We start from the raw sequence: 11,156 nt of genomic DNA on the forward strand, positions 1-11,156 counted from the left end.
AGGCAAGACTGACAAGAACGTAGTTCATCTGCAGTAGATACTGGTTAACAGATCTGCCAAGATGTTGTCGGTTTGTGTTCTAGAAATCTAAAGCTAAACTATTAGAAAACAAATGGTTGCAGCATGTAACAGGTAAGATAAATTAGCAAGAACAAAGTTTATCTCCATAAAGCCTGGCAATGTGTGAGCCTATCCAGTGACCTTGCTGATTTTTTTTTTCTCATTCAATACATCAGATGCTAGTTAACAGCATGTCCAGAAATACCTACAACCTGCCTCAGTCAGTTACCCTCAAGAAGTATGAGGCTAACAATCTGGGAAGGAAGACTGAAAAAAAAAGTTAAAAGGAAGGAATAGCTTCCAAAGGCACACATTGAAAGGACACTAATACGAAAGGTCTTTTAAATTGAAGGCACAGAACATTAAACATACCAAGAATGATGAAGTTTGGATTGCTAATATAAAGTATAATACAAACAAAATGTCATGAGAAAGGAAAATGGTGATTGAAAGCAAAAGGATTTTGCTGCTTTCAAAATTAAATATAATTATCAAAAAGTTTCATAATGTTTAAATACTACTAACCATTCTGTAACTCTCAAAAAATTCCCTTTTAGAGTGTTTTTATATAATATAGAATTTTTTTTATATTCTAGGCCATGCTTTTTAAATATATTAACAGAAAAAAATCCAGCACTTCCAATAGTAGCTGTTTTTATTTGCACTTAATGTAATTCAATGATTAATATGACTTTTCAGTAAGAAGGTGAATTGTAAAAATTTTAAGAATTAAAGTACCTACGTTGTTTGAGTTTTAATGTTTACCATATATATATATATATATATATATATATATACTAGGATTCCAGAAAAACTGTCATGTCAGCATAAATGTCAAATATACAGATTTGATAACATGTAGTGCATTACAGTATATAGGAAAATGGTTAGCTCTTGTAGGAATACATATAGCCTGACTAAGTGGAGTGAAAGTCAACAATAAAGGCATATTATTAAAAATAGAATATGTTCTCTAAAGTGAAATAAATTTAATGTTTAACTTTTATTTTAGGATTCATGGTGTCTCAAAACTTGTCACACATTTGAGGAATGATGAAAATTGACATTAAGTGCCAGACATTTTTCTGCTCACTGCGCATGGTACATATAGTGTCTTAGGCTCAGGTGATTAAACTGAACATAAGAATTGCCTTGAAAACTTACTGCATATAGAAACCCCATTGATAATGCATCTGCCCAAGAACCACAATTATGCCCTTCAGCTGGTGGCTTTGAAATTAAGGATTTTAAAAATATATTCTAATATGCTAAGCACTTAGTGGTGACTTAAATGATTTATTACACACTCCATTTAAATCAACTAAGGAATTTCCTTTCTCCAGATACTATGCATTATAAAATCTAAGGGACAGATGTACTCCATCTATGCCTTTTCCAAACCTTTATAAATATTAATGTGTTTACTTTATTCTAATTGACATTTTATAAAAATAACAATTACTTATATTTTCATAATAAATAGAAAAATCACCACTTAAACCTTACATTTGAACTATTAAACACATTGTTTTTCTGGTCTCTGTCTCTTTTTACATTTAGATTTATGATTTCTTTCAGAAACTGGTGGCTTTCCTCAATCCACATACCATATTGTAAATCAAACTGTGGCAACTAAAAAGTATAACTCTGTCTAAAGTCATGAGACATACATACATATATACATATAGACATACATACAAATATATGTGTATGTAATTATGATATATTTAAAATAAACATGTATTTTATACAGACATATTTGAAATATACATTTACAAATATACATGCTTGAAAACTAGAACATTTGAAAGGGCAGTGTTCTGAAAGACAAAATGATTAATAAAGTTAAACTTAAAAGAGTTTATTAGAACTTCAAATCACATTTGATCATTATCAGCCATGATTTCAGTCACTTTTTGACTTACATACTTTATGAAATTTACAGGGCATTCTGCCTTGATTTCTGCAGAACATTAAAATTGAGAAGATCTTAATAGAATAATAGACTTCAAAAAAAGCTTTAAACTACAATGCTTTTTTTGTATGTTTTAAAACCAGGCTTGCTTGACAGATAACTTATAACAGTGAAAATGAAAACTAATTATATTTGTTTATGCTTTCATCTCTAATCATCATCTATACTATTCTTTTAACAAATAAAGGCATTTAAAAATGTTTTAAAATGTTATGGTTAAAGAATGCCTTCTTTTAATAATCTAGATTCAGAGACCTAATAGTTCAAGATAGTTCTAGAATAAAGTGCTACACATTACACTATGTGTATTTATCATTAAACAAATAACTATATTATTTCTATGACTTAGAAGAACTGAACATTTTATCCCTCCTATGTAATAAGGCAATATGAATACTTTTAAATGTACTGAATTGAGAATGAGTTCATAAATCTCAGAAAACAAAAAATCTATTAAAACCTAAGACTGGAATTCCAGGTAAAACTTCTTCTGTTCTGAGTTTCTCATCTTTAATAGTTTGGCATGACTAATGCAATTTTGGCACCAGTGTAGGCAATTTTTTTGTGTTTTTGTTTTTGTACTTCATCAATTTTCAGAACATTTTATTCTTAAGTTACTCTTCCACTTAGAGCATGGTTTACAAATCAAATCTCTGAACCGTGTGCTGTAGCCATGGTTTCACTAAGATATTTAATGCACAGTCTAACTTCATATTAAGAGACGCAATGCCTTAAATTCACTATTTTTCATAGATTCAAGTTTTTATTTATAGTCATGAAGCAAAAGATTGCACATTTATGTTCCAAACAAAATGAAAAGTAAAAGCAAAATACATGATTTCTTATATAAAAATTTATAGAACTTTAATGTTAGTTCTTTGTTTGGTTTTAAAGCATTAAAATTACTCTCATAACGAATATGGAGTATTTGTGCCAATTTACAGATCAAAATTTTCTCAAACAAGAATGAAAATGGTAAATGACAATTGTTCACTTTTTTTAAAGTTGCACTACTGAAGTTCAGTAGATAGCGAGAAAGAAGCTGAAATATGCTGAGCATCTCACAAACTAAAAAGGTAAAATAAAATTAACTATATGTAGAAGAGTTTTATATTTAATATAAATATGATGTCATGCTCTATATATGGTAGTTATAAAATCCCTGAGAATATGTCTTCATTAAACTGGGATTTAAAATTAATTTTAAAAATTTATATTTCATCATCATCATCATCTTCTTCTTCTCTCTATCAGACACACACACACACACACACACACACACACACACACACACACTTGATACACATAATAATGAGGAAATACTCTCCTTGTGAGAACGTTTCAAATGATCATATGAGAAAATCAGGTAAAGAAGTGGCCAGGGCTTTGCCATACACAAGCCTTGGGATGTTTGTAGTTCTGAATGGTCACTCTCCATCTTATAAGACGCTGGACTCAAACACATTATCATCAAATGTTTTTGTTCAAAATTTAATATGATCTTAGAGGATGATTTTTGCCTTTTTAGGAGAGTGTATGAAAAGGAGTAAGTGGGATTTCAGTAGTTTGTCACTGAGTTAGCTATCTGTAGCTTATATCACTTTCAAATACAAAGCCTACCTCAGCAGGCACAGGGGCTCAATAAAGTACACAGGAAAAGGGTTTGCTCTAGAATAATGTTTTACAGCATTTTAACAACAAGTGCTAGAAAATGTAATCAAAATCAAGATTTGTATGCACTATAAAAGTATATATATATTCCACAGCACTCAGACTTTGAAAGGCCCACTGTACAGGTTCTCGCCCAATAAGCTTCAAGTAAGAAGATAATATCCAAACTATAGAATTTCTTGTTAATCAAGCTGTATAATTTTTAGTTTTTAATAATACAGATCAGTAAGACTAAATAACTAAGTGTAACTGAATAAATAAGAATATCCTTGTAGTACATAATGATGAAATATAGTAGCATTTACCATTCAAAATAAATGCGGCCTAATTAGTGTAGAGAATCTACCACTTTCCTCCTGATTTACAACATATGTGGTGATCTGCATAAATCATTTTCACAGATCAATTATTAAACATTACCAACTGTGGTGATTACTGTAAAGTTACTGTTTCCAATCTATAATATAAAAACCAAACCAATGTCAAATTAAACAACTATGATTATAATTCAATACCAAAGCCCCAGCATTCATAGGAAACTTGGGAGGCCTGTATTGGTTTTTGTTTTTTCCTAAGAGGAAGAGGAAAGATGCTAACGGGAGGGGAGGGAAACTGCAGACAAGATGTTTAAAAAAAAGAATTAATGCTAGACACAGACATCCTGTATCCTTCATGTTCCAGCATCAAGTGCTTCAATTGCTGTTCCTCATCAGAACAAGACAGCTCCCAGCTCACATTCAAAGAAAGCTTCCAAATGCTGGAACACCATTTCCCCCAATTTTATTTAGGCTCCTACAAAGGTACTATCCATCCCAAATTGGCCAGAAGAAACCTTAAGAGAATGATGCTCCATTTCTTTAAGGGGTGTTGGGTAGGGTTTTGGTTGCTTTCTTGGGCTATAGAGGGTTATTATCAATGGGAGTTGGTTATAAATTATTATTGGGCTTATTTAGAGAGAAAACAAGATTAGACTGGCTATCTAACATAGCAGCTATGAATAAAGCTGCTATGAACATAGTTGAGCAAATGTCCTTGTTGTATGGTGGAACATCTTTCAGGTATATTCCCAGAAGTGGTATGACTGGGTCCTGAGGTAGAGTTATTCCCAATTTCCTGAGAAAGCACCAGATTGATTTCCAAATTTGTTGTACATGTTTGCATTCCCACTATCAGTAGAGGAATGTTCCCCTTTCTCCACACCCATGCCAGCATGTACTGTCACGTGAGTTTTTGAACTTAGTCATTCAGATAAGTGTAAGATGAAATCTTAGAGTCATTTTGAGTTGCATTTCCTTGATAATTAGGGATGTTGAGCATGTATTTAAGTGTTTCTCAGCTATTTGATATCCCTCTGTGGAGAATTCTCTGTTTAGTTCTGTACCCCATTTTTTATTTGGATTATTTGGTTTGGTGATGTTTAATTCCTTGAGTTCTTCATATATTCTGGATATTAGCCATTTGTCAGATGTAGTCTTGGAGAAGATCTTTTCCCAGTCTGTAGGATGTCATTTATTCTTTTGACAGTGTCCTCACCTTACTGAGGCTTTTTCATTTCATAAGGTTCCATTTATTAATGGTTGATCTTAGGGCCTGAGATGTTGGTGTTCTGTTCAGGAAGTTGTCTCATGTGTTCAAGGGTCTTTCTCACCTTTTCTTCTAACAGATTTAGTGTATCTGGTTTTATGTTGAAGTCTTTAATCCATTTGGACTTCAGTTTTTTTGCAGGGTCATTTTTCTACATGTAGCCATCCAGTTAGACCTGCACTATTAGTTGAAGATGCTGGGGTTTTTTTTTTTTCCATTTTATGGATTTGGCTTCTATGTCAAAAATCAAGTGTCTGTAGGTATGTGGGTTTATTTCTGGGTCTTCAATTGATTCCATTGATAAACCAGTCTATTTTTATACTAGTACCATGCTGTTTTTATTACTTTTGTTCTATAGTACAGCTTGAGATCCTGAATGGAGAATCTTTTAGAAGATTTTTTATTGTACAGAATCATTTTAGCTAATCTTGGTTTTTTACTTCTACATATGACATTGAGACTTGATCTTTCAAGGTCAGTAAAAGATGGTGTGGGTATTTTTTAGCGGAATTGCATTGAATCTATAGGTTGATTTTGGTAAGATGGCCACTATTACTATGATGATTCTCCTGATCCAGGTGCACAGGATGAAGCCTACTTGGTCATGTTGCTGCCTCACCTTGTGTTTTCTTTGTTGCTTCTAATTTCCTCTATAGGTTTTCAATAGTCTTATTAATTTCTTTCTCCCATTTTATTGAATTTTCCTGTAATTCCTTATAGGATTTATTCAATCCTATCATCGCTTTGGATGTATTTTTCTGTAATTATTTCTAGGATTTATTCAGTTCCTTCAACTGTTTGCACATATTTTCCTGTTTCTAGTATTTTTTGCACTATCCTCTAGGGATCTTATTGTCTCTGGTGTTAGCAAGCCTACAGGTTCCTCCAATGAGATTGCTGTCTGTGTCCCACAGTGGCCAGGCAGTTTGGGAGCAAGTAAAGAGAGATCCAAGCCAAAGGTTGTTTACTAGGGCTCCCCAGAGTTCTCCTCAGGATGTTGGACAGTGGGTGTTAGAGCCTGCACACAGCTCAGCTCATCTGGGTTCCCTGACTGTATCTCAGTTGAGTCAGGCTAGAGAGGAGTGGGCTGATAGATTTCCAAGCCCAATGTTGCTCATTTGCCCTATAGTCCTTTTTTAGATGGCAGAGCTCTGTCTATCTGCTGTGTTCCTGATGGGCTAGGTCAGTAATCAGCTGGGGGGCTGTGAGAGACTGTAGCTTGAAGCTGCTTGGGTGCACCCACAGATATTTTTGAAATGGCAGAAAATAAGAGTGTTAGTCTGGGCCACACTCAGCTCTATCTAACTGTTCTTTATCCCAGATGGGTCAGGATGGTAAGCAGCTGGGAGGTTGAGGAGGACAAGAGCTGCTAGTGTGTTCTACAGGTCTTCTTGATATGACAGGGCTATGCTTATTTTCTTTGTGCCATGTTGGGCTAGGCTGGTAAGCCTCTGGCTGACAGAGAGAGATTAGAGCTCAGGAAGGAGCAGCTAATGTGGGTTGTGGCCCACCCAGATCTTTGCTCTGTGTGTCAGCTTTGTGACCTTGGTGGTTCAGGCCAATAGGCTGTAGGAGGGCAGGTTGAGATCAGAGCCAGAAGCTGCTAGCAGGATAGCAGCTAATAAGGATTGTAGCCCAAGAAGGTCTCTGCTCAGCCTGTTTGCTCTGTGTCTTAGCTGTGTCAGAGCAGTATGCTTCAGGCTTCTGGGAAGAGACAGACCAAGGCCCAAAGTTTCTCATAGGATGGCGGCTAATGAGGAATCTCTAATGGCCGAGAAGCACTTTAAGAAATGTTCAACATTCTTAGTCACCAGGAAAATGCAAAGTAAAATTACTCTGAGATTCCATCTTATACCAGTAAGAATGGCCAAAATCAAAACCTCAGGTGTCAGCCCATGCTGGCAAGGATATGGGGCAAGCAAGGGGAATACTCCTCCATTTCTGTTGGTAGTGCAAACTTGTATAACCACTTTGGAAATCAATTTGGTGATTTCTCAGGAAATTGGGAATATTTCTATCTTAAGACCCAACTATACCACTTTGGGGCATATACCCAAAAGATGCTGCACCATACCATAAGGGCATAGCCCCAACTATGTTCACTGCAGTTTTATTCACCTTAATCAGAAACTGCAGGTGACCTAGATATCCCTCAACTAAAGAATGGAAAAAGAAAATACGGAATGTCTACATAATGGTATATTACTCAGTTATATTTTTTTTAAATCACTAAATTTACAGGCAATTGAATGAAATTGGAAAAGATCATCCTGAGTTAGGTAACCCAGACCCAGAAAGGCACACAGAAGTGGATATTAGCCGTGATGTACTGGATAACTATGTTACCATCCACAGATCCAAAGAAGCTAAGGAACAATGAGGACCTAAAGGAAGAAACTCGAATCTTTCTCAAAAGGGAACATAGAATAGACATGAGGGGGGTGGATTTATGGAGGAGACTGAGTCAGGGATATGTGGCAATGGGAACAGAAGGTATCAAGTGTGAAGAGGACAGAGGGAGACAATACTTCAAGAGACAACTGAAATGGGGGCATCTCTAGGAAAAGCTAGAAATCTAAGACAATGGACCATCCCAGGAATCTATGATGAAAACCTTAGCTAAGACCCCCTGGCAACGGGGAATATGGAACCTGAAGCTATCTCCTATAAGCAGGTAAGACTTCCAATGGACAACAATCCAGCCACAAAACTTTCAACCCATAATTTTCCTGCATACAAGATGTGCAGGGATAAAGATGAGCAGATATTGAGGGAATGACCAACTAATGACTGGCCCAGCTTGAGTCCAATGCTGTGAGAGAGCCTACTCCTGACATTATTAATGGTATTCTTCTATACTTGCAGACAGTAGCCTAGCATAAATGTCCTCAGAAGCTTTATCCAACAATTAATGGAAACAGAGAAACTCACAGCCAAACATTAGGTGGATCTTGGGGAGTCTTGCAGAAGACGGGAAGGAAAGATTGAGGGACCCAACTGTGTCAAGGGCATCACAAGAAAACCTACAGAATCAACTAACCTGGACCCATAGGGGCTCACAGAGACTGAAATGCCAACCAGAGAACATGCATGGTACTGATGTAGGCCTTCAGCACATATATAACAGTTGTGAGACTTGGTCTTCCTGTGGAACTGCTAAAAGCATGAGCATGGCCTGCCTCTGACTCTGTTGCCTGCCTTTAGATCCCTTTCCCCTAACTGGGATGCCTTGTCTAGCCTCAACAGGAAAAGATGCACCTACTTTTACTGAAACTTGATATGCCAAGGTAGTTGGTATCCATGAGAGGCCTCTGCTTTCCTGAGGAGAAAGGGAGGAGAGGTGCATGAGGGGGTGGGGAAGTGACAAGGAAGGACAGGGAGAAAAGAAGGAAGGGAAGCTGGAATTGGTAGGTAAAGTAAGTAAATAAATTAATTAATAAAAATATTAAATTTTCCCAAATTTCAAAGATTTCATGTGCAATTAATAATATTTTACACTGGTGGCAGAGTAAAATAGTCATTGATAGATAACCTTAATTTAATCTAATGAAAATATATCATTAAAATTAAATTACTTTCTTTTTAATTTCTTTGGGTAACTATGGCTATGTTTCAAATGGTCTGTGTAGCTAGCATCATACTTTACTCATTGTTAAGCTAGAGAGAGTGTCCACTTAGTTTTAACCTCATAGGTACCAAATTACACATAGATCTGTCAAAATGATGTAAGACCTGAAATTACTCTGTAAGTTGATCTTCTTTGACCCCATGATTTGGAGCTTCACAGTGTGGCACCACACCTGGAAACCTGCTGTGCAAGATCTCAAACAGGCACAGGAAATTCCTGAAACAGCGAAGCATCCAAGTTGAAGATATCCAGTTATCCCTCTGTGCAACAGAAGCATCACTGTTAATTAACTGCTGATATGCTTGAAAGAGTTTGTTTGGCAGTGGCCTGGTGGAGGAAGGCAAACCAGGTGTGTTTTCAGAATGTTGTAGACAATGCTGTCATAGTCAGTTAACTTCCACATCTCATTGCCTTAACAAATGCTTACATTTTTATTCTTCCAATTTCAGGTGCAAGATGGTTGACACTCTAGTCAGCTATTGGTATTGTGGATTGTGGGTTAGTCTGCTCAGCAAGAGCCTCCAAGATGTCACAGCACAGAAATAGAGAGGTGGAGGGTCACATACTTGGACTTACACATTTTAATCTAAATGCAATAACTATCATTTCTGTTCACCACTCCACAGCTCAAAACTTTGAACATACATGCAAATGGCCTGGAAAATATTCTGGAGTATAGGCTCCCTGGGGAACCACAGATATCTCCTTAAGACAGGCCTTGACCAACTCAATTTTACTTCTAATTTACAAAGCTTAGGCTCTTAAAATGTATTTAAGCCTTCTTGTATTTTATAATTGCATTTTCCATTGTGCAATTGTCCATGCACAGTACTCAATAAACTCACTAAACACACTCAAAAGAGCATTTAGGACTGTAAGCTTCAGCTTTGGGCTACATTTTAGAACCTTTCAGTACCTACTAATAACTCCAGTAGCATTTGACTATAACTACAGCTACAATGACATTTTACCTTACTCTAGCTTCAAGTTTTTGAGCTTCTTCAGGTTTGGGGAGTAATTTTAAACCTGACTTTCGGCTCTAAAGTAGCTCATTTCGAGCTTCTATTGGAGTGAAAACAGTTTCATCCATATGTATTATGATATTTGTGTTATTAGGGATTTTATCTACATGCATCTACAGCTGAATTATAACACCAATTTCTGTTTATGCAAATAAGAGTAATTCTTGTCTGATATGATACTTACATTCATGATGACCGTATTCTTTAATGGTTCATAGCATGACCTGCAGAAAGCCTGCCTTGTGTAGTATCTTCTTAATTACTGACATTGGATAATATCCAACTAATTAAAATTTTGTGTTTAGATTTTCTATCTGAAATAAAATTGCTTACTTGCAGCACTTCAATCATATAGTAAATTATATACTTTATATATAATTTAACTACCAAATTGTCTAATGTATTATGTTAGAGAATATTATTACTGTGTAAGTACTTGTGATCATTATCATCAATCTTTAGGTGCAAATTCTGTACAAAGAAGAAGCTATATTCTGTTTAAAACAGTTCCTGTAAAAGAATATTTATACATATTACATTATATTTTCATATTTATTTATTCATTATACTTTATCCTAGTTAATGGCAACATCTTATGAAGTCCTATCTAACAGATGTAAATATTGAATGAGAAAATATGTATTAATATGAAATATTATTTCAACATTTTTAATAAAACATTCATATGTCTGTCCATCTGTATCTATGTGTGCACTTATATGTGCAGGTGTGTGTCTATAATCAAGAGAGGAATATAACTAGTGTCTTTCTCCCTTGTTCTCTACCTTGTTTTATAAGGTAGGGTCTCTCTCTAAACCTTGGAACTCACTAATCAAGCAGTCTTGTTGGTCAGGAAACCCAAGGACCTACTTGTCTGTAGCTCTACAGCATTAAGATTACAAGCACCTGCATTTGCACTGGACTTTTATAGCTGTGTGGGAGGGATTGAACTCAAGTCTTCATATTTGCGCTACAAGGTCTTGCAAACAGTGCCTTTTCCCAGTCAACTATTTCACGCTAATTTCATCATGTCTCTGGAATTGCAGTAATATTAATCTGAGTACACCATTATTATAGAAGATTCCTTGCCCCATAAATTTCTGGGTATGTCAGCCACATAATGTCCTAACTTTGCTGTTTCATATCCCGGCCACACACATTTAACCCATCAGATACTTTGGGGGTTTTGTTGTTATTATTGTTGTTTGGGGGTTTG

Source organism: Acomys minous, assembly GCF_964271855.1.
Source record: "Acomys minous genome assembly, chromosome: 8".
NCBI classification, from domain to species: domain Eukaryota; kingdom Metazoa; phylum Chordata; class Mammalia; order Rodentia; family Muridae; genus Acomys; species Acomys minous.